At 45.7% G+C, this 24,750-nt stretch overlaps 1 protein-coding gene across 1 annotated transcript in view; it reads right to left on the bottom strand.

Moving 5' to 3' along the window:
- DDIAS (DNA damage induced apoptosis suppressor) overlaps positions 1-22,270 on the bottom strand; it is a 169,310-nt gene extending 147,040 nt beyond the window's left edge. Inside the window, exon 1 of the mRNA XM_069203941.1 lies at positions 22,015-22,270. The gene's annotated coding sequence lies outside the window, so the exon portion shown is untranslated. The remainder of the gene's footprint in view (positions 1-22,014) is intronic.
- Between the last annotated feature and the right edge of the window lie 2,480 nt (positions 22,271-24,750).

Raw genomic sequence — 24,750 nt, 5'->3', positions numbered from 1 at the left:
ATTATACCATTTTGGGCTCACAGGACATTTTTTCATTATGTAGTTATATTTATATCAATATTGCCTCTAATTGTAGGTATATACATACAGAATTAGGAGTAACTATATCTACATTTTCGACATGTTACTGGTTTCCCTGGGGTAGCTACTCTTATTGCAGGGATCCTCAAAATTAGTTAGTAAATAGTTTGAACATTCTTTAGCATGAGTTGAGGAAATCTGCGAGGAGCACAATTCTGAGGCTGTAAGTGGAGAGTGTGAGAAAAGCGCAAATGGGTAAAATTTAAAGGATCATGTTAGTGTCAGATTGAAGATAAATCACCCAACGTAACCATTTTTGATATAAAGAAGATCCTAAATGTTGATACAAACGTTGATGGTCCGGGTGCACTCCTCCCTCTAATCTCTAACAAATGTTTTAAAGAAAAAATTCAAAGCACAGTAATGTTTAGGAAACCTGAAATAACACAATACACCTACGGGGGCAGGCCAAACCCTTTAAATTAAAGGGTAACTGACTCTACAATTGAGTTCAGAGGCAGAAATGTGGAGGGCAAAGTGTATGTGCGTGATGAATGAAAAACCGTTGAGCCAGTGAAAATCCAGAATGTAGGAAAGTACCCTTTTTGGCATGGTGAACCCCCACCTTTTGCCTGCCATCTGATGTAATTTCGAGTGAAAGTGCACTGGGTTCCAGCTAACCGGTCCCCAATGCCATATCTCTTTCCCCAAAAACTACACAGTTGTTTCCCCCATTGCCAAACCCTTTAGCACCCTCTGTAAGTCCCCAGCAAATGGTACCGCTGGTACCTACGGCCTTGGGTACGAAACAAGGTTCCTAAGGGCTGCAGTATGGATTGTGCCACCCTAAGGGACCCCACACCAAGCACATGACAGGCTGCCATTGCAGGCTGTGTGTCTTGGTGCAGACACAAGTGAAACCACGACCTTGCACACAGTCTGTGTACCATGTCCCCTATCACTGCATATAATATATCTAAGTCACCTCTCTAGCAGGCTTTACAGCCCTAAGGAAGGCTGCATTATATTACATGCAAAGGGTGTAAGGAATGCCTCCTTGGCATGGTTACCCCCTGACTTTTTGCCTTTGCTGATGCTATGTTTTGAATTGAAAGTGTGCTGAGGCCTGCTAACCAGGCCCCAGCACCAGTGTTCTTTCCCTAACCTGTACTTTTGTTTTCACAATTGGCACACCCTGGTCAGACCCTTGTAACTGGTACCCCTGGTACCAAGGGCTGCAGCATATCTTATGCCACCCTGGGGACCCCTCACTCAGCACAGACACACTGCTTGCCAGCTTGTGTGTGCTGGTGAGGACAAAACGAGTAAGTCGACATGGCACTCCCCTCAGGGTGCCATGCCAACCTCACACTGCCTATGCAGTATAGATAAGTCACCCCTCTAGCAGGCCTTACAGCCCTAAGGCAGGGTGCACTATACCATAGGTGAGGGCACCAGTGCATGAGCACTGTGCCCCTACAGTGTCTAAGCAAAACCTTAGACATTGTAAGTGCAGGGTAGCCATAAGAGTATATGGTCTGGGAGTCTGTCAAACACGAACTCCACAGCACCATAATGGCTACACTGAAAACTGGGAAGTTTGGTATCAAACTTCTCAGCACAATAAATGCACACTGATGCCAGTGTACATTTTATTGTAAAATACACCCCAGAGGGCACCTTAGAGGTGCCCCCTGAAACCTTGACCAACTACCCGTGTAGGCTGACTGGTTTTAGCAGCCTTCCACACTCGAGACATGTTTCTGGCCACATGGGGAGAGTGCCTTTGTCACTCTGTGGCTAGTAACAAAGCCTGCACTGGGTGGAGATGCTATCACCTCCCCCAGGCAGGAGCTGTAACACCTGGCGGTGAGCCTCACCCCCTTTGTTCCAGCACCACAGGGCACTCCAGCTAGTGGAGTTGCCCGCCCCCTCCGGCCAAGGCCCCACTTTTGGCGGCAAGGCCGGAGGAAATAATGAGAATAACAAGGAGGAGTCACTGGCCACTCAGGACAGCCCCTAAGGTGTCCTGAGCTGAGGTGACTAACTTTTAGAAATCCTCCATCTTGCAGATGGAGGATTCCCCCAATAGGGATAGGAATGTGACCCCCTCCCCTTGGGAGGAGGCACAAAGAGGGTGTACCCACCCTCAGGGCTAGTAGCCATTGGCTATTAACCCCCCCAGACCTAAACACGCCCTTAAATTTAGTATTTAAGGGCTCCCCTGAACCTAGGAACTCAGATTCCTGCAACCTAAGAAGAAGAGGACTGCTGAGCTAAAAAACCCTGCAGAGAAGACGGAGACACCAACTGCCTTGGCCCCAGCTCTACCGGCCTGTCTCCCCCCTTCGGAAGAAAACTGCTCCAGCGACGCTTTCCCCAGGACCAGCGACCTCTGAATCCTCAGAGGACTGCCCTGCTCTAAAAGGACCAAGAAACTCCAGAGAACAGCGGCCCTGTTCACCCAAGACTGCAACTTTGTTTCCAAAGGAGCAACTTAAAGACAACAGCGTTTCCCGCCAGAAGCGTGAGACTTGCAACCATGCACCCGGCGACCCCGACTCGACTGGTGGAGAAACAACACTTCAGGGAGGACTCCCCGGCGACTCCGAGACTGTGAGTAACCAAAGTTGTCCCCCCTGAGCCCTCACAGCAACGCCTGCAGAGGGAATCCCGAGGCTCCCCCTGACCGCGACTGCCTGACTCCCAGATCCCGATGCCTGGAAAAGACCCTGCACCCGCAGCCCCCAGGACCTGAAGGATCGGAACTCCAGTGCAGGAGTGACCCCCAGGAGGCCCTCTCCCTTGCCCAGGTGGTGGCTACCCCGAGGAGCCCCCCCCTTGCTTGCCTGCATCGCTGAAGAGACCCCTTTGGTCTCCCATTGATTTCAATTACAAAACCGACGTGTGTTTGCACACTGCACCCGGCCGCCCCCGTGCTGCTGAGGGTGTACTTTCTGTGCTAACTTGTGTCCCCCTGGTGCCCTACAAAACCCCCCTGGTCTGCCCTCCGAAGACACGGGTACTTACCTGCTGGCAGACTGGAACCGGGGCACCCCCTTCTCCATTGAAGCCTATGCGTTTTGGGCACCACTTTGAACTCTGCACCTGACCGGCCCTGAGCTGTTGGTGTGGTAACTTTGGGGTTGCTCTGAACCCCCAACGGAGGGCTACCTTGGACCCAAACTTGAACCCCGTAGGTGGTTTACTTACCTGCAAGAACTAACAATTACTTACCTCCCCTAGGAACTGTGAACATTGCATTAAGTGTCTAGTTTTAAAATAGCTATATGTGTTTTATTTGAAAAGTATATATGCTATTGTGATTATTCAAAGTTCCTAAAGTACTTACCTGCAATACCTTTCATTTGAAGTATTACATGTAAACTTTGAACCTGTGGTTCTTAAAATAAACTAAGAAAATATATTTTTCTATACAAAAACCTATTAGCCTGGAATTGTCTTTAAGTGTGTGTTCCTCATTTATTGCCTGTGCATGTACAACAAATGCTTAACACTACTCCTTTGATAAGCCTACTGCTCGACCACACTACCACAAAATAGAGCATTAGTATTATCTCTTTTTGCCACTATCTTACCTCTAAGGGGAACCCTTGGACTCTGTGCATACTATTCCTTACTTTGAAATAGTGCATACAGAGCCAACTTCCTACATTGGTGGATCAGCGGTGGGGTACAAGACTTTGCATTTGCTGGACTACTCAGCCAATACCTGATCACACGACAAATTCCAAAAGTTGTCATTAGAAATTGATTTTTGCAATTTGAACTATTTTTCTAAATTCTTAAAAGTCCTGCTAGGGCCTTGTGTTAGTCCCTGTTAGCATTTCCGTTAAGAGTTTAAAAGTTTTGTAAAAGTTTGAATTAGATTCTAGAACTAGTTTTAGATTCTTAAAAAGTATTCCAACTTTTAGAAACAATGTCTAGTGCAGAGATGAATGTGGAGGAACTCGACCTCACACCTTACCTCCATCTTAAGATGAGGGAGCTAAGGTCACTCTGCAACCTAAAGAAAATCACAATTGGCTCAAGACCCTCCAAACTACAGCTCCAGGAGCTTTTGGCAGAGTTTGAAAAAGCCAACCCCTCTGAGGATGACAACCCAGAGGATGATGTTAGTGACTTGGAGGAGAATTCCCCCCTTCCAGTCCTAATTAGGGAACCCAGGGACCCTCAATTCCTGATTCCAACTGTGATAGTCAGAGATGCTGCTTCCCTCACAGGAGGGACCAGCACCTCTGGAATCACTGAGGATAGCCTCAGTGAAGAGGACCTCCTGCTAGCCAGGATGGCCAAAAGATTGGCTTTGGAAAGACAGATCCTAGCCATAGAAAGGGAAAGACAAGAGATGGGCCTAGGTCCCATCAATGGTGGCAGCAACATAAATAGGGTCAGAGATTCTCCTGACATGTTGAAAATCTCTAAAGGGATTGTAACTAAATATGAAGATGGTGATGACATCACCAAATGGTTCACAGCTTTTGAGAGGGCTTGTGTAACCAGAAAAGTAAGCAAATCTCACTGGGGTGCTCTCCTTTGGGAAATGTTCACCGGAAAGTGTAGGGATAGACTCCTCACACTCTCTGGAAAAGATGCAGAATCATATGACCTCATGAAGGGAACCCTGATTGAGGGCTTTGGATTCTCCACTGAGGAGTATAGAATTAGATTCTGGGGGGCTCAAAAAACCTCGAGCCAGACCTGGGTTGATTTTGTGGACTACTCAGTGAAAACAATGGATGGATGGATTCAAGGAAGTGGTGTTAATGATTATGATGGGCTGTACAATTTATTTGTGAAAGAACACCTATTAAGTAATTGTTCAAATGATAAACTGCATCAGCATCTGGTAGACCTAGGACCAATTTCTCCCCAAGAATTGGGAAAGAAGGCAGACCACTGGGTCAAGACTAGGGTGACCAACACTTCCACAGGGGGTGACCAAAAGAAAGGGGTCACAAAGCCTCCCCAGGGGAAGAGTGTTGAGACATCCAAAAACAAAAATAGTAAAGAGTCTTCTTCAGGCCCCCAAAAACCTGCACAGGAGGGTGGGCCCAGAGCCTCTTCACAAAACAATTTTGGGTACAAGGGTAAAAAGTTTGATCCCAAAAAGGCCTGGTGTCGTAGCTGTAATCAGCCTGGACACCAAACTGGAGACAAGGACTGTCCCAAGAAAAGTACCACTTCCAACTCCACTCCAGCTAACACTGGAATGGCTAGTCTCCAAGTGGGATCAACAGTGTGCCCAGAGCAAATCAGGTGTCACACTGAAGCTACATTAGTCTCTGAGGGTGGGGTGGATTTAGCCACACTGGCTGCCTGGCCTCCTAACATGCAAAAATACAGGCAGCAGCTCTTAATTAATGGGACAAGTGTAGAAGGCCTGAGGGATACAGGTGCCAGTGTCACCATGGTGACAGAGAAACTAGTTTCCCCTGGTCAATACCTGGCTGGACAAACTTATCCAGTCACCAGTGCTGACAATCAAACTAAAGTACATCCCATGGCTATGGTAACTTTAGAGTGGGGAGGGGTCAATGGCCTGAAACAGGTGGTGGTCTCCTCAAATATCCCTGTAGACTGTTTGCTTGGAAATGACCTGGAGTCCTCAGCATGGGCTGAGGTAGAACTGAAAACCCATGCAGCCATGCTGGGTATCCCTGAACTGGTGTGTGTCAAGACAAGGGCACAGTGCAAGGCTCAGGGTGAAAAAGTAGAGCTGGAGTCTGGAAAAAGGGCCCAGCCTACCAAGAGGAAAGGAAAGACAACTGGGAAACCAGCTGCAACACAACAACAAAAAGAGAACCTCTCTTCTCAGGAAGAAGTTCTGCCCTCTGAGGGAACTGAGCCTATGGAGTTAGACCCTTATCAGGTTGAGCTCTTAGGCCCAGGGGGACCCTCAAGGGAGCAGTTGTGTAAGGGGCAAGAAACCTGTCCCTCTCTTGAAGGCCTTAGGCAGCAAGCTGCTGAAGAGTCCAATGGCAAGAAAACTGGAACACATAGGGTCTATTGGGAAGATGGACTCCTGTACACTGAGGCAAGAGATCCCCAACTTGGTGCCACTAGGAGAGTGGTAGTGCCTCAGGAGTTCAGAGAGTTCATACTGACCTTAGCCCATGATATTCCCCTTGCTGGGCATTTGGGACAAACCAAGACGTGGGAGAGACTAGTCAACCACTTCTACTGGCCCAACATGTCCCAGAAAGTTAAGGAGTTTTGTGTCTCCTGTACCACCTGTCAAGCCAGTGGTAAGACAGGTGGACATCCAAAGGCCCCCCTCATTTGAACTTCCAGTGGTGGGGGTCCCCTTTGAAAGAGTGGGTGTGGACATAGTGGGTCCACTTGAACCTCCCACAGCCTCAGGGAATATGTACATACTAGTAGTAGTGGATCATGCTACTAGATACCCTGAAGCTATTCCCCTTAGGTCGACTACTGCCCCTGCAGTAGCCAAGGCCCTCATTGGTATCTTTACCAGAGTGGGCTTCCCTAAGGAGGTGGTGTCTGACAGAGGTACCAACTTCATGTCAGCATACCTGAAACACATGTGGAATGAGTGTGGAGTGACTTATAAATTCACTACACCATATCATCCACAAACTAATGGCCTTGTTGAGAGATTCAACAAGACATTAAAGGGCATGATCATGGGGCTCCCAGAAAAACTCAAAAGGAGATGGGATGTCCTCTTGCCATGTCTGCTTTTCGCTTACAGAGAGGTGCCTCAGAAGGGAATAGGGTTCTCACCCTTTGAACTTCTGTTTGGCCACCCTGTAAGGGGACCACTAGCTCTTGTGAAAGAAGGCTGGGAGAGACCTCTTCATGAGCCTAAACAAGACATAGTGGACTATGTACTTGGCCTTCGTTCAAGGATGGCAGAGTACATGGAAAAGGCAAGTAAAAACCTTGAGGCCAGCCAACAGCTCCAGAAGTTTTGGTATGACCAAAAGGCTGCAATGGTTGAATTTCAACCAGGGCAGAAAGTCTGGGTTTTGGAGCCTGTGGCTCCCAGGGCACTTCAGGACAGATGGAGTGGCCCTTACCCAGTGCTAGAGAAGAAGAGTCAGGTCACCTACCTGGTGGACCTAGGCACTAGCAGGAGCCCCAAGAGGGTTATCCATGTGAACCGCCTTAAGCTCTTCCATGACAGGGCTGATGTGAATCTGTTGATGGTAACAGATCAGGATCAGGAAGCTGAGAGTGAACCTCTCCCTGATCTCCTCTCATCAAACCCTAAAGATGGTTCAGTAGATGGAGTGATCTATTCAGACACCCTCTCTGGCCAACAGCAATCTGACTGCAGGAAAGTCCTGCAACAGTTTGCTGAGCTCTTTTCCCTAACCCCTGGTCAGACACACCTGTGTACCCATGATGTGGACACAGGAGACAGCATGCCTGTCAAAAACAAAATTTTCAGACAGTCTGACCAAGTTAAGGAAAGCATCAAGGTGGAAGTCCACAACATGCTGGAATTGGGAGTAATTGAGCACTCTGACAGCCCCTGGGCTAGCCCAGTGGTCTTAGTCCCCAAACCTCACACCAAAGATGGAAAGAGAGATGAGGTTTTGTGTGGACTACAGAGGACTTAATTCTGTCACCAAGACAGATGCCCATCCCATTCCTAGGGCTGATGAACTGATTGATAAATTAGGTGCTGCCAAATTCTTAAGTACCTTTGACTTAACAGCAGGGTACTAGCAAATCAAAATGGCACCTGGAGCAAAAGAAAAGACAGCATTCTCCACACCTGATGGGCATTATCAGTTTACTTTTATGCCCTTTGGTTTAAAGAATGCCCCTGCCACCTTCCAAAGGTTGGTGAATCAATTCCTTGCTGGTTTGGAGTCCTTTAGTGCAACTTAACTTGACGATATTGCTGTCTTTAGCTCCAGCTGGCAGGATCACCTGGTCCACCTGAAGAAGGTTTTGAAGGCTCTGCAATCAGCAGGCCTCTCTATCAAGGCATCCAAAAGCCATATAGGGCAGGGAACTGTGGTTTACTTGGGACACCTTGTAGGTGGAGGCCAAGTTCAGCCACTCCAGCCTAAGATCCAGACTATTCTGGACTGGGCAGCTCCAAAAACCCAGACTCAAGTCAGGGCATTCCTTGGCTTGACTCGGTATTACAGGAGGTTTGTGAAGGGATATGGATCCATAGTGACAGCCCTCACAGAACTTACCTCCAAGAAAATGCCCAAAAGGTAAACTGGACTGTAGAATGCCAACAGGCCTTTGACACCCTGAAACAAGCAATGTGCACAGCACCAGTTCTAAAAGCTCCAGATTACTCCAAGCAGTTCATTGTGCAGATAGATGCCTCTGAACATGGGATAGGGGCAGTTTTGTCCCAAACAAATGAAGATGGCCTTGACCAGCCTGTTGCTTTCATTGGCAGGAGGTTACTCCCCAGGGAGCAGCGTTGGAGTGCCATTGAGAGGGAGGCCTTTGCTGTGGTTTGGTCCCTGAAGAAGCTGAGACCATTCCTCTTTGGTACTCACTTTGTAGTTCAAACTGACCACAGACCTCTCAGATGGCTGATGCAAATGAAAGGTGAAAATCCTAAACTGTTGAGGTGGTCCATCTCCCTACAGGGAATGGACTTTATAGTGGAACACAGACCTGGGACTGCCCATGCCAATGCAGATGGCCTTTCCAGGTTCTTCCACTTCGAAAATGAAGACTCTCTTGGGAAAGGTTAGTCTCATCCTCTTTCGTTTGGGGGGGGGGGTTGTGTAAGGAAATGCCTCCTTGGCATGGTTACCCCCTGACTTTTTGCCTTTGCTGATGCTATGTTTTGAATTGAAAGTGTGCTGAGGCCTGCTAACCAGGCCCCAGCACCAGTGTTCTTTCCCTAACCTGTACTTTTGTTTTCACAATTGGCACACCCTGGCATCCAGGTAAGTCCCTTGTAACTGGTACCCCTGGTACCAAGGGCCCTGATGCAAGGGAAGGTCTCTAAGGGCTGCAGCATATCTTATGCCACACTGGGGACCCCTCACTCAGCACAGACACACTGCTTGCCAGCTTGTGTGTGCTGGAGAGGACAAAACAAGTAAGTCGACATGGCACTCCCCTCAGGGTGCCATGCCAACCTCACACTGCCTATGCAGTATAGATAAGTCACCCCTCTAGCAGGCCTTACAGCCCTAAGGCAGGGTGCACTATACCATAGGTGAGGGCACCAGTGCATGAGCACTGTGCCCCTACAGTGTCTAAGCAAAACCTTAGACATTGTAAGTGCAGGGTAGCCATAAGAGTATATGGTCTGGGAGTCTGTCAAACACGAACTCCACAGCACCATAATGGCTACACTGAAAACTGGGAAGTTTGGTATCAAACTTCTCAGCACAATAAATGCACACTGATGCCAGTGTACATTTTATTGTAAAATACACCCCAGAGGGCACCTTAGAGGTGCCCCCTGAAACCTTAACCAACTACCCGTGTAGGCTGACTGGTTTTAGCAGCCTGCCACACTCGAGACATGTTGCTGGCCACATGGGGAGAGTGCCTTTGTCACTCTGTGGCTAGTAACAAAGCCTGCACTGGGTGGAGATGCTATCACCTCCCCCAGGCAGGAGCTGTAACACCTGGCGGTGAGCCTCAAAGGCTCACCCCCTTTGTTCCAGCACCACAGGGCACTCCAGCTAGTGGAGTTGCCCGCCCCCTCCGGCCACGGCCCCACTTTTGGCAGCAAGGCCGGAGGAAATAATGAGAATAACAAGGAGGAGTCACTGGCCAGTCAGGACAGCCCCTAAGGTGTCCTGAGCTGAGGTGACTAACTTTTAGAAATCCTCCATCTTGCAGATGTAGGATTCCCCCAATAGGGATAGGAATGTGACCCCCTCCCCTTGGGAGGAGGCACAAAGAGGGTGTACCCACCCTCAGGGCTAGTAGCCATTGGCTATTAACCCCCCCAGACCTAAACACGCCCTTAAATTTAGTATTTAAGGGCTCCCCTGAACCTAGGAACTCAGATTCCTGCAACCTAAGAAGAAGAGGACTGCTGAGCTAAAAAACCCTGCAGAGAAGACGGAGACACCAACTGCCTTGGCCCCAGCTCTACCGGCCTGTCTCCCCCCTTCGGAAGAAAACTGCTCCAGCGACGCTTTCCCCAGGACCAGCGACCTCTGAATCCTCAGAGGACTGCCCTGCTCTAAAAGGACCAAGAAACTCCCGAGAACAGCGGCCCTGTTCACCCAAGACTGCAACTTTGTTTCCAAAGGAGCAACTTCAAGACAACTGCGTTTCCCGCCGGAAGCATGAGACTTGCTACTCTGCACCTGACGCCCCCGGCGTGGAGAAACAACACTTCAGGGAGGACTCCCCGGCGACTCCGAGACTGAGTAACCAAAGTTGTCCCCCCTGAGCCCCCACAGCGACGCCTGCAGAGGGAATCCCGAGGCTAACCCTGACCACGACTGCCTGACTCCCAGATCCAGACGCCTGGAAAAGACCCTGCACCCGCAGCCCCCAGGACCTGAAGGATCGGAACTCCAGTGCAGGAGTGACCCCCAGGAGGCCCTCTCCCTTGCCCAGGTAGTGGCTACTCCGAGGAGCCCCCCCCTTGCCTGCCTGCATCGCTGAAGAGACCCCTTGGTCTCCCATTGATTTCAATTACAAACCCGACGTGTGTTTGCACACTGCACCCGGCCGCCCCCGTGCTGCTGAGGGTGTACTTTCTGTGCTAACTTGTGTCCCCCCCGGTGCCCTACAAAACCCCCCTGGTCTGCCCTCCGAAGACGCGGGTACTTACCTGCTGGCAGACTGGAACCGGGGCACCCCCTTCTCCATTGAAGCCTATGCGTTTTGGGCACCACTTTGAACTCTGCACCTGACCGGCCCTGGTGTGGTAACTTTGGGGTTGCTCTGAACCCCCAACGGAGGGCTACCTTGGACCCAAACTTGAACCCCGTAGGTGGTTTACTTACCTGCAAGAACTAACAATTACTTACCTCCCCTAGGAACTGTGAAAATTGCACTGTCTAGTTTTAAAATAGCTATATGTGTTTTATTTGAAAAGTATATATGCTACTGTGATTATTCAAAGTTCCTAAAGTACTTACCTGCAATACCTTTCATTTGAAGTATTACATGTAAAATTTGAACCTGTGGTTCTTAAAATAAACTAAGAAAATATATTTTTCTATACAAAAACCTATTGGCCTGGAATTGTCTGAGTGTGTGTTCCTCATTTATTGCCTGTGCATGTACAACAAATGCTTAACACTACTCCTTTGATAAGCCTACTGCTCGACCACACTACCACAAAATAGAGCATTAGTATTATCTCTTTTTGCCACTATCTTACCTCTAAGGGGAACCCTTGGACTCTGTGCATACTATTCCTTACTTTGAAATAGTGCATACAGAGCCAACTTCCTACAAAGGCATATCTGCATTTGCAGATATGCCTCTGTTATGTCTTTGTTGATTCTCAGACATACTAAGTGACCAGGAAAGCCATTTTAAATAGTTGTGCTGGACACGGGTCACTACGAGTTCCTGAGCTACAAGATGGCTTCACTGAAGACAGGGATGTTTGGTATCAAACATCTCATACTGGTGACCACACACTGATGCCAGCAATACATGCACCCAGAGGGCACCTTAGAGGTGCCCCCTGATAATCTACCAGCTTCTAGGGTGTCGACTGACTGATCCTGACCAGTTAAGCCACTAAAGTGAGAGCCAGCACTCTCAGGGGGCCAGAGACAAAAGACTGCACAGGGCGGGGGTGTTGACACCGCCTCCAGACAGGATGGACATGCCAGGGCGGGAAGCTTCAATGGCCTAGCCACCTTTGTAATGAGACCCAGGCCTCTCCAAATGGTGAGTTGACCAACCCCCCTGTTGTGAACCCACGTCGTGGCAGAAAGGGAGGAAAATTATTCAGATTAGGAGGTGTGCTCACTTCATGCTAGTCCCTCCTGTAAGGGGACCGAGTTGAAATGGACATTGCTTTTGAAATCTGTCCATTTTGTTTTGGATGAAATTACACCTCTAGGGTCAGGGCTATGTCCACTTTCCAACAGAAGTGGTCATAAAGAGGGTGTAGTCACCCTAAAGGTGGGCAACCCATTTGCTGCCATGTGGCACTCCCTGTAATGCCCCTAAATTGAGTATTTAGGGGGCACCCCAGGACCCAAGAACTCAGATCCTGACGACCTAAGAAGCCCAAGGAAAAAGAAGTTGCGCCTGCAGAAGAGGAGAAGACAAGCAGCTGACCTGGTACCAACCCCGTTGGCCTGTCTGCAACCCTAAACAGACTCTGCACCAAAAGACCGCTCGTTCTCCAGCTGAGCCTCCAGAAACCCAGGAGGACTGCCTGCATTCGGCAAAGACTCAAGATTCTACTGAGCAGCGGACCTGCTCTCCAACCACCTCTGAAGAAAGGACTCTGCAGCCTCTGGAACAGCAAAGACCTAACACCTGAAGTCACCACTGCATTCGCCATCACTGACCTAAGTGGAAGTGGAGCTCCAGTGCCAACAAGGTTCCCCAGAGTGAGTCCACTGTGGTTTCACCCCTCCTAAACTCCCCAAAGTCACCTGCAGCCTGTGCACACAGGCCTCCTCTCCTCCAGCCTCTGTGGTAAGAGAAACCAGATACCTAAAGCAACCACTGCACCTGTCGCCTATGGTGCGATCTGAAGTGGTCAAAGGAATCCTCCAGCTCTCCTGAGATAGAGTCCCCTGTGCTTTCACCCCTCCAGGACTCCACGATGATGCCTACTGCCTCAGACCACAGGACCCTCAACCGCGAGTGCCCTCGGACACAAAAACCAGACTCCAAAAAACACCCCTGCTTCTGTCGCCCCTGGGCCTTGGAAAAGAGGATCAAATGGCGCATCTATGTCCCAGAGCACTCCACCTTTGCTACCTATCTGTTGTTTTTCCCAAACTGGCTACCCAGCCAGAGTCCGCAGCCTTGTTCCTAAGGAGACCAATCCACGTTGAAATACATTGGGCACCTGATGCCGAACTACACCTCTGCACACGGCCGCCCCAGTGCTGCTTGGAGTGGCCTGTTTATTGTGGTCCTGACCCTTTCCCAATACTTGCCTTAAGTCTTTGAGATTGGCCCTGAAAGTTGTCGTAAAGTACCTGTTTGCTGACTTTGTTTTCCTCCCATATGTTAACATTGAAGAACTCGAAAACTGCACTCTGTCCATTTTTGGAAGTGAAAAGTGTTTATGCTTTAAAATGGGCTTACCTTGCAACGAAGTTCTTGGTTTCAAAGTATATATAAAAAGAAGTGTTGTTTTTATAAATTGGTCTCAGATTTATTCTTTGAGTGTGTGTTTCATTTATTGCCTCTGCGAGTACAATAACTGCTTAGCACTACCCTCTGGTAAACCTAACTGCTCGCCCACACTACCACTGAATACAGCATTAGTACCATCTGCTTTTGCCTCTGCAAATCAATTGGGGATTCACTGGAATCTCTGCATGGAGTACTTCTTTTTAGTGCACCATATAGAGAGCCAGCTTCCTACACTGAATATAACACTAAACGCAAAGGCTACAGAACATGTTCATGTTAGGATCATTGGGAAGGGTTTATCAACAAATTTCCCATTGTTGTTAAGATAGGTATAGAGTGTCTCAAATGCTGTATATATCATGTCGTTTTGAAAAAGGCAGTCTTCCTGTACTAAGCAAATGCCATTCAATGTACAAAAACCAGTATAGAGGGAACTAAATACTTTATGCGAGTCATGGATTATTGAGCCAAAGACGACTGAATAGGTGGCTCCTGTAAGTGTAGCTAGCAAACCCAAAAGAGATCAGACTCTGGACTGACGTCTGAATGTAATGGGTGTATAGTGGAAGCCAAATGTCCCAAGAAATCATCTCAGATGTAGTTTGCATGTTATCTGGGGCAATGCTTGTTTCCACATTGGACTTAACATCTGCTTAGCATCAGGTCATACTACAGGAATATTCCAAGAGTTTGACATTGCTTAGCACTCCATTTCTGGTGTAAAGTTTTACTAGGTTGCCAACTGGCTTATGTTCAGCTGCATATGTGTTCTGGTGACTGACAACAGACTTCTTTGGAGGCATGAGATGGGTCATGTGTTTTCGGGAGGACGTCTTATTTTTTTGTAATTCTGAAGAGAATGATGATGTAAGACTATGGGATGTACAAAAAGTGTTGGAAAGGGCTTGAGCTTCAAGCGTCTTAAGTGTAAATTTGTAAAGAGGGAAATGGAGTACCTTTGTCATGTGATCATCTGTGACGGAATGACACTCAAAGAGGATTTAATATGCACCAATGAAACAATGCTAGGGCCTGAGAAGAGGGAGAATATATTGATGTTGCTAGAAATAGGGGATTTTTATTCCAAACTCAAAAATTCGAAATATTCTAACGAAAAGTTCAAGTTTAACTGCTCTGAGTCTTGCGAAGCAATGCCCTTAAAAGTCAGAGTGTGTCTTAACACAGCGCCTCATCAATGATTTGTCCCTGCTGTGACATGCAGTTTATTAATAGATGCTAATTACAGACGACTGGGAGCCATACTGAGACTAGGAACTGGCACAACTGAGAATATCAAAGCTTTTGCCTGTTGTGCGTTGAGGGAGATGGAAAGAAACTATTCCATGGAAAACGAGATACTGGCTGTATTTTGAGCAGTTAGAAAATGTAAATATGTTTTATGAGATACTAATTGTGATGTGTTTACTGATCAAATACTTTAAAAGCAGCTTTTGTGAAAAATAATTGGTTTACTTCTTGTCTCGATTCAAAAGGGCTGCTGTTCTTTGCCATAGCCCTGGAACCATTAGCATGTCAGATTCAGAAATCGCAAGAGGTAGATGGAACACAGACTGGTACAGAATGCTATAAACTACTACATACAGCACTATATATATTTTTTGCGTGAGGTGGCCCAGACCTCCAAAAATACTAGATTTCACTGAAAAATGTTGGTCCTGGTAATACAAAAAAGTTGTATTCGACCACAAATTGAAAATAAAACCTTCATTGTCATACAATGACATCTTATGGATAAAAGCCAACTTTCAAGTTGACAACAGATAACTGTATAGAAAGGAATGGGAAACCCTGGGCTTGTGTCTGATTAAGCACTGCTTTGAGGGACAGTCATGCGAAGGAGTTGAAAAGGAAATACAATATCCTACATAAATATTTCTGGACATATCTGAAAATGTGGCAATATATTATAAAAAGTTGCACATCCTAAAGTTGATGGAACAAAGACAGACTCACTTAGATAGATAAGGTAGAACATTGGGAAGGCTGAACATTGCAGGCCCTGGGCCTACAGACCCCAACATAACAAAGTAAGTAAACCAATATAGCATCTGTGAGGGAAATGGGAAGCAGATTTGGATGTTGTCTACGATTGATTGGATGAGAGGAATTTTAGCTTATGTTCTAAGATTTGTAGCGATAATAAAACAAAAATGATCTACAGCATAGTTGTACTCTACAGAACGTCAGAAAATGTGTGCTTCATCATCCCCAAAATGTTGGAGAAACTGTAACGAAGATGGAACTTACATATGCTGTGGGACTGTCCTAAGGTGATTTATTCATTAATGTAATCAACAAATTAGACACTTTCCTTTTAATCAGAGTTGAGCAGATCGGCCATGTTAGCACTACTAGGATCAGAAGAAAATAGAGAGATTGTAAAGAAACTGCAAGGTGGGGACACTTTACATTAGCCCTGGTACGAAGACATTAGAAACATAAGCACAAGGATGTTTACATAAAGAATCAACATGTAATTAACATACAAGAGATGCACTCCTCAGAAACACAGAAGGGGGTGGGCACTCTACATGTGAAGTCTTCACAGATGATCGAACTCAAATATATATTGTTGTACATGCACTTGCTTACCTTTGTTATGAACAATCGTTTACAGTAAATGTAAATTAGCACTTGTATAGCGCACTACTCACCCGTTAGGGTCTCAAGGCGCTGTACTCATACCGCTATGGAACCCCTCCTGGCTTTTCCCTGTAAGGCGCCCACTCCTGAGCACCCCCAGGGTGAAGCCAGGCATCCAAGCGCTGTTGGGGCCGTTGTGGAGATAGTCACTTATTGAAGCAAGAGAGGCCCAGATGTAAACATTTAAATAATTTATTGATACTGGAATGAAGGTGGTGGGTAAATGGAATTTGCTACAACATTAAATGAAGGAAATGTCTCATTGAAAGATGTTAGAAATTTCAGAACAACCTCATAATTTGATTATATTACTTGCTAGAGATATAAAGAATAATAGACAAATAATTTACTCTGTTCAAATGTAATGATGGGTGGAGTTGTTAAACCTAGAGGCCCAAGTCGTTTTTTTACTATGTTCATCAACAAAATATAATGTTTGTACTGTACTAGACTAAAACTGTTAAAATAAAAAAAATTCTTAAAAATCTCTTACACACAGCCACCACCAAAAACACTTACCTGAGAAAATGATTGTTCCTGATCTCTTCAGTCAAAACTAATCTATCACTGTTATCAATACCCCGAAAGTAAAAACGTAAACCTCATCATCGTGTAAGGGAAGTTTAAAATCAACCAAATAACTTGCTCACTCAATACTACCCTATGGAAACTCTTCCATAAACATCCTTCTCCTGTTGCCATCTGTTACAAAATCTCTAATTTCAACTAACACCACTAAATGCATGCAGACACAAGCATCCTTGCACCTCTATGCACACAATGAAAGACAGGAGGAGAAGGAGATGAGGAAAATAAGGCATGAAGAAAAGACGATGAGGAACGGAAAGAAGAAATGAAGCTCTGAAGTAGGAAAAGCAACAGTGAATAAAGGAGAGAAAAAAGGAGGAATAAGTAATGTAGGAGAGGCTTTAGGATGGAGCCATTTGCCTAGTGGGCCTGCCTCACGGCCCAAAAAGAAGAGGGAAATGGGCCAAACCATAACTTACTGCAATAGCCATATAAATCCAAGACATTTTATTCTCGAAATTCCCCTGTGCAGGATAAGCAGACCTGAATTTCCTTGCCCATACCAAGCGGGTCCAAACATAAAATGATCAAACTCAAAAGGGCCATAATTAGTGGAAGAGTGAAGGACCAGACTAATTAAGAAGAACCACAGACAAAGTTTCCGGTAGATAAGAATGCCTGATTCACTGCAGAGTTGAAATTGCTGTCGCCTGATGCCCTTTGGAGTCAAGAACAACAAGGTTTCTTGTCTATTTTCTCCAGTGGAGTACGCCAAGCAACCTGAATCACAACCCCTTTCAAAAAAGTGAGGCTATTTAACTTTCCAGAATGCTCCCTGATTACATACTAATACATGCATAAGCATGAAAGCAAGACTGGCGATCGTTTCCTTTGAAAATAAAATACACAAGAAAAATAGCAACTTGTAGAAAAATGGACTGTTATTTGGGGTGGACAAGTGTCCACCTCAAAAGATAAGGCCACCATCTGCTAGCTATCACACAAATTAAATTAAATAAATGCGTGCTCAATCCATGGTAACAACACAAAACAGCCAGGCTTAAATCAAAGTATTTAAGCAGGGCATACACATAGAAATATTCACACAAAAATACGATAAAACTCCACAACAAATTTTAAAATAAATCTACAGTGGCGGTTCCTCCACAATGACGGAGGAGTGTCACCCCTGACAAACCCCCCACCCCCCCCACCCCAGCCAGCCGCAACCGTTGCAAATCATTTAACAATGAAAGGATAATAAACTAAGTTTATTATCCTTTCATTGTTAAAGGGGCTGAGCATTGGGGATGACGAGCACCGAGGTGAGTGCACTGTGCACTCCCCTCAGTACGGATGTATGTTTGGCCGGCCAAACACACATGCGCACTGTGCTCTCTCCAACCCTGCACTATTTTGCCGGTGATGACGAGCACCGAGGTGAGTGCACTGTGCACTCCCCTCAGTGCGGATGTATGTTTGGCCGGCCAAACACACATGCGCACTGTGCTCTCTCCAAACCTGCACTATTTTGCCGGGCTGGAAAGAGCAGGCAGAGGCTCCCCAGTCTGCCTGGGAGCACACAGGCGGGGCGATCCCAGCCAATCCTAACGCTGCTTTGAGCAGCATCATGATTGGCTGCAGGGCAGGCTGGGAGCCTGTGCCTGCCTACTCATGAGACTATTAGGAACGGCAGTTATTTTTTTATTTTAGTTTATTATTCTCCCCATGCCGGCCCCTGTATCCCCCGCAAACCACAACTGTAAATCTAGAAAAAATATCATGAGCAAAGTAAGACAAAAATGACAACAATTCAAGAAGAGAAACCAGACATATGAATTTCTAAAGATTTACGTGAAAAAAAACACTAAAAGCACTAGTGTTCGTCTATGGACCAGGACCTAGGCGCAGTTTAAGGGCGACCACGATAGAGCCATGGTCGGACATAGCAAGTGGATTGCTTCGAGGGACAGTCTGGCAGTCAAACGTTTGAAAACATTTCCAAGTTCCACTTTAGAAGGGACTTTGTCCCTTTTTTCAAATAAGCACCAAAATGTATTTTAAGTCCCAAAGTAGAAAGGGACTTTGTCACTTTTTTAGAAGAAAAATCCATCCGGAGTGGCCCCCCGCTGAAATTGCAGTTGCCACCTTGGAACCGGAGGGTGGATACTAGAAGCAGGTTGGTCCTCATTGTTCTTTTCTTTTCCTCCTTTTGTCTTTGCCTTTTCGCTCTGCTTTCTTTTTCTTCTCTTCTTTCATTGTTGGTTTCTTTCTCTTCTTTCCTTTTGACCTTTGTGCCTCTCCTCCTTTCAGACTTTTGTTTTCTCTTTCCTTTTTACTCTCCTACATTACTTATTTCCTTTCTTCCTTCCTTTTCTTCTCTCCTTCGTTTCTTCTTTCATTCTTTTCTTTCTTCCTTGTCTCTGTCTCACATGTGTTCCTTCTTTTCTTCTCTCCATTATTAATTGCTGCCTTTCCTAATTCTCAGCTTTATTTATTCTTTCCATTCCTCTTCTTCTTTCCTTCATTCCAAAGTCTGGAAGTCAAAAGTTTGAAAACGTTTTTAAGTTCCACTTCAGAAAGGGACTTTGCTAATTTTCTGATGAAAAGCAATTACATTTCTTGAAATACCCAATGCAGAAAGGGACTTTGTTACTATTTGAGAAGAAAAATCCTTCCCGAGAGGCCCACAGTTGAAATTGTAGTCACTGCTGTGGAACCGAAGGCTGGATACTTGCAGCAGGATGTCCTCTTCCACGGTGGAGATTTCTCACTGAAAATCTTCTAAGTGCTATCACAAAATGAGTACTGGGATCTTTGAACAGGATGAAGTTGAAATTCAATCCAATGCCTCAGCACTGCCAGTCAGATACATTTTTTCCACAGGTCCCCTGGAGCTCTGGAGGAAACGTTTTTCAAGGTTTCTGGTGATCAAACAACCAAATAATGACATGTCTCAGGCGTGCAAGACCTCAAGACCGTCAGAATCTCAAGGTATTAGGCAGGAGCCACGAGCAAAGTGTCCTTGAGGATAGAGTTGCCACTGGTCAGCTGGGCACTTCCAGGAAAAGGCCTCTTGCAGCTTGTTGTACCCATGTAGCCACTAGAGAGGTCCGCCTTATAAACCTTGGAGTACACTTCTTCATCCTGGGTAGAAGGGGAAGCAGGTCTAGTTTCTCAGGGTTCCTCTCAGGCCAGAGCCAGCAGGTCCAGTCCTTTTCTGTTACTCTGCAGGTCCAGAAGGTGTTCTGAGAAAGGCTGAATGAAGGTACAGTTTTGTATGGTTCACCAGAGTTTAGGTGGGGGGGGCACTCTAAGACTCTCCCTACTCCCTCTTTGAGTAATGTATAAAAGGTTCCCAGGCCCTCGCCTACCTACTTTTCAGTAGTTCTTGTGTGCCTTGCTGCAAACAATCTCATAGTGCCCCTAACTCTCAAAAGTTATGGGGAAACCCTTCTTCCCTTGTGTAGGGCCTGTGTACCCACCCAGAGGTGTGGTCAGGGTAATGAGCAGTCCCATCCTCTGTGGTAACTCAAAATGATTGTGGGACTAGCTTTCCTTGTACTGGGTTTGGTGCCACCTTGACTACAGGGACAAAAGCTAGGGCTTTCCAATTATCACATAACATTTGCATGTGACAGGACAGGCCCATTTGAAGGTATTAAGTTCCTGGTTATATCCCAACTGCTCTTCCTGCAAGGGGAACAAAAATACCTCCCGACTCCCAGGCTATTGCCTTTGTTCTGGGAGCAATTTTCACACCTCTTTCACTCCTAATTCCGGCCAAATAGAGGCTGAGCGGTTGCCAGAGAGCTAATGGAAACTAGCCTCCAGCAGCTTCAAGCAGGGTAAAAAGGTAAACTTTTAAAAAGTTGCACTTCCAATATATTTAATAAAAATATGACTTTGCCATTAGATTGGATTTTTAAATATAACAAGTGCTTGAATGGATTCTGTAGCTAGTACAGGTCATACGTTATAGATTTAAGTATATAATCTACGCTTCAACTTTTCCTTTGTACAGTCACAGCCTCACCAGTAACAGTGTCTTTTGGGGCCTAGTCACTGGGGAAACATGCTATTTCTAATGTCACACACATCCCACTCTTAAATATAATGTGCACTCTACCATGCGGACAGCAAAGTGTGCTTAGGGGTGACTCATTTAATATTAAAAATCAGGTTTGCCTACCAGTCAAAAGGGTGATTTGATAGGTCTGAGCAGAAGGTTCAAGCTGCTGCTCTCAGACTACACATGGTTGGCCCAAATACATGTTTTTACTGCCACCATAGTAGACAGTACAATAGGTGCTGCAGTCCAAAATGGCTATATAACTTTCTATGCCAGGGGTGGACAGCTACACCATATACTCTGGCATTATAGGAAAGCTAAACGTACCAATCCCATTTTAAGCCGATTTCAACATGTTTTAGGGGTCAGAGCACATACACGGGATAGCACTGTCCCAGTTCCAGATTACCAGCTGGTGAGTCCACCTCCTCCCACCAGAAAAAAGATGAAAAGGGATGACCACCCAAAAAGGGATCATTTTCCAACACAACTTGAAAAAGGCACTATGCTAAACTATTGTGCAACTTTAAATACCATTGATCTTAGGCACCTTTTAGTAAAATGTAACTGATGCATGTTGCAATTATTTAAAAAAATAAAATTTAAAAAAAGGGTTCATGATGGAGGATTAGTCATAAACCATTATGGGCAGCATGAAAATAAATTAGGGGCCCAATTCTTCTCTGTGGCTGTCTTGTGTCTCTTTTTGGTGAACTGTGTTAGCCAGCCAGAAACTCTGAGGGTGGTGTGGTGAAAGTGGTGTTCTATTGGAATTAACAAGTCAGATTTAAATTAGGATGCTAAATGGCAACATTTTTCATTTTTTGCTGCAGATAGAGGAAGAAGGTAAATGGAAGTGCTTTAGTTATATGTAAGGTCACTGGATTTATAAGGCAGGAAAAGACGAAAATATAAGGGAGGGTTGACTAATTTATGTGGCAAGTAAGGTCCAGTTATGAATTTACAATGACAATAGCTTTAACTTAAGCAAATGCGAGACTTACTGTATTGCAAATGCTTGTGTGATGCTTATCGTAGACAATCGTCTGCCTTCTCAGAGAACTTGAGAAAGTGTGCAATGTTGAAGTCTCTATTAAGTGCTTAACCAAGTTGTGAACTGCAGCACCATGTAACAGAAGAATGTGTAAACCTAGTCAGATTTTCTCAATATACCCTAAAATCTCTCACATCTCCCAAGGGCCAACAAGTACACGTAACCACAAACATTCAAATAATAAATCGCCCTATTCAGTGTTATGAAATGAAAAGATTACGGAAGTGGGAGGGATGACCTAGCCTAAATAAAGTCCTGTCCAAAGTCAGACACTAAATCGTCCTTTGTTCTTAACGACACAGCCGATCCCGTGTCGTCCTAATGCCCGTTTTGTCACCTTTTCTCAGATACCGAGAATATGCCAAACAGTTTTCCTTGTGATTCTTACCTCTTTGTACAGGCGGCTCCTGGGTCTGACGGTAAGCTCACCCTAGCCGGAGGCTTATGTCCGTGTTTTTCAGTTCTTTACTTCTCCAAAGGAGAGTATCTTCCACTCTCCAACAGAAACAAACTGAACCTCAGCAATAAGGGCACGCATAGCCTCCTACTTGTCGACTCCACTGGTGAAGTTTTCATATTTCCCACTCCGGGACGAGCGTTGAGGTTGGTGTGTGCTGGGCTGCCTCGGCGATCACCGGAAATGTAAGGCTGATGGGAGTTGTAGTTCACCGTTCCCTTGGCTGACACGCAGTAGATTTCTCTAACGACCCGATCGATCACAGATTTACGTCAAAAGCGCGGTGGACATTTTAAGAAGGGACACGAGAAGGTGGAACACCCACCAGCGTCTCAGTAAAACAGGTCATGCAGTTATCCTGGCATGGAAAGGAAAATAAGACTGGTACTAACACAATACAAAAAGGAAAGGTGGTAAATGCCAGACGCTCGCACATCCAATCAGGTGACTGCACAATATTCTGGGAAAGAGTCTTTTGTGACTGATGTTGATGTTTTGGGTGCCAGCCCGGCGAGACACCCAACCACCAAGGGTGTCCAGAATTACTGACTAGGGCAGTCAGTAATGACAATTGTTGATGAATACCAGGGCACACCACAGAGCAGTCCTGCGTAGTAAAATCCAAGTGGTAGGCCAATCAAAGTCGAAGGCCACGAGGTAGATGAAAACGAAGTTTATTTATAACATGAAAGAATAGTTCCAGTACACAGCAAACAGCGTGTTTCGTCTCATAGACTTTATCAAGGCTGTAAATGTTGCGATCAGCATGTGTGTAAACGCTGAATAGAAGTGTGCCATCCAGGGCAATGAATATCCAACCAAATCAGGCCATGGATATCAATAGTAAAATATGTAGGTTACCCTGATAAGCCTCCTAGCAACTTGCTGGTACTAACAATTGTTTTGGCTTTTGCAAATTGGATTATTTCCTAATCACGTTTTTTACCATGGTTCACTAACAAAAGTACAATATAGGCAACATCGGTGCACACTTTATAGCATCAGCTAATCAAATTGACCCCTTCCTGGAGTCATTCATCTAAAGTGATCAACTTTTTCAAAACCTGCAAGCATTGGTGAAGCCAATTGGTCTCCCTTTGGGTGACCGTGAAACCTTTTGACTTTTTGGCAAAAATATATATTTTTTGACGATCTGCAGCATCATTCATGGCAACATTTTAGAAGAGGAAAGTGGGAGATAAAAAAAAAAAATGGTAGAATGTATTTCTCCCATTGACTTCTGTTAAGGCATGAATTGGCTCTTTTGGCATGTATGGGACTTGCAAGTGTGCTGCAGGATTGGATATCAGAAATGCAAATATACCTGCCAGGAGGATTGAGAAAGCGCTATGGCAGGCAGAGAGAGCCTGACAAATATGTTGTGCAATCGCCTGCAGGAGCAAGTTACTGGCAGTGCATACTCTGAGTCAAACAAGAACAGTCCCTGTCAACAGAAGCCTGCTGAGGAATCCGGTTTCTGCATGAAGAAATCGGGAAGCAGGAGGCTGGCTTTGAAATCGATAATCTCCAGCCTGAATCAGGAGGACTGACATGCATGCAACATCTGCAGAAAAATATTTTTTGTGGTGATGTACAGCATCAGCAAAAAAAACAACAAGAAAAAAGAAAAAAGTGATGTTTATGCAAGCTCTTGCGGCCCAGTGTGATTAAAAATGTGCTTGTGTGCGTCACCATGAATGCCCAAGCATATGGCATGACACAACCACAGATTTACTTATTTTTTATTTACCGTTGCAAAACGGCAGATGCCAGTCTGGGTGCAGTAAATATCAACTTAAGTTAAACATCCTGAAAAGCGCATTTTTAAAAGGAGAGTCTTGGTAGCAAATTCTAGCTAGTATGCCTCAAACTGTTTTTTTTTTTTTTTTTTTTAAAGAGATTCCGACTGGTGAGGCAGTGGAGCAATGCAAGAGAAAGATTGCAATAAGAGAGGCTGGGAAGCAATGGAGGAGCAGGTGTGGGGAAAGTCAGCAGGAAGTGGAGTCTCTGGTAGTGGGGGAGGTGGAGCAATGGAGGAGGCTGAGGCAGGGAGAGAGTAAAAAAAGAAAAGCTAGGTTGGGCAAGCAACAGACTAACTTGGAGGGGGACAAAAGTGGGCAATAAGAAGCTTGTGGGGTGGGGGTGTGTATTTGGCACTGTGCAGAGAGTCCAGTGGATCCCCAATTGGCATTGCAGAGGCAAAAGTAGACAGGACTAATGCCCTATTTGTGGTAGTGTGGGCAAGCAGTTAGGCTTATCAGAAGGTAGTGCTAAGCATTACAGAGGCAAAAAATGAGACACACACTCAAAGAATAAACGCGAGACCTATTTAGAAAAACAACAATTCTTTTTATACATGTTTCAAACCCAAGAACTTCATAATCAGGTAAGTTGACTATTAAGCATAAATACATTGCATTTCAAAAATACACAGTGCAAGTTTCAGAGTTCTCTCAATGTTATCCTATGGAGGAAAAACAATGTTCAGCAAACACAGGGTTAACAATGACTTACGAAGCCAATCTCAGGGAGTTAGGGTAAGTTGTGGGCAATGATCAGGACCACTCCAACATGTCACATCGGGCGGCACTAGGGTAGCCTGGTGCAGAGGTGCAGTAAGGAGTAGGGTGCCCAATGGTTTTCTATGGGAATTTGGCCCTCACGAAG

This window comes from Pleurodeles waltl, chromosome 8, assembly GCF_031143425.1.
Source record: "Pleurodeles waltl isolate 20211129_DDA chromosome 8, aPleWal1.hap1.20221129, whole genome shotgun sequence".
NCBI classification, from domain to species: Eukaryota; Metazoa; Chordata; class Amphibia; order Caudata; family Salamandridae; genus Pleurodeles; species Pleurodeles waltl.
Note: the sequence above shows the minus strand (reverse complement) of the source record. Positions and strands in the feature narration are given on the sequence as shown.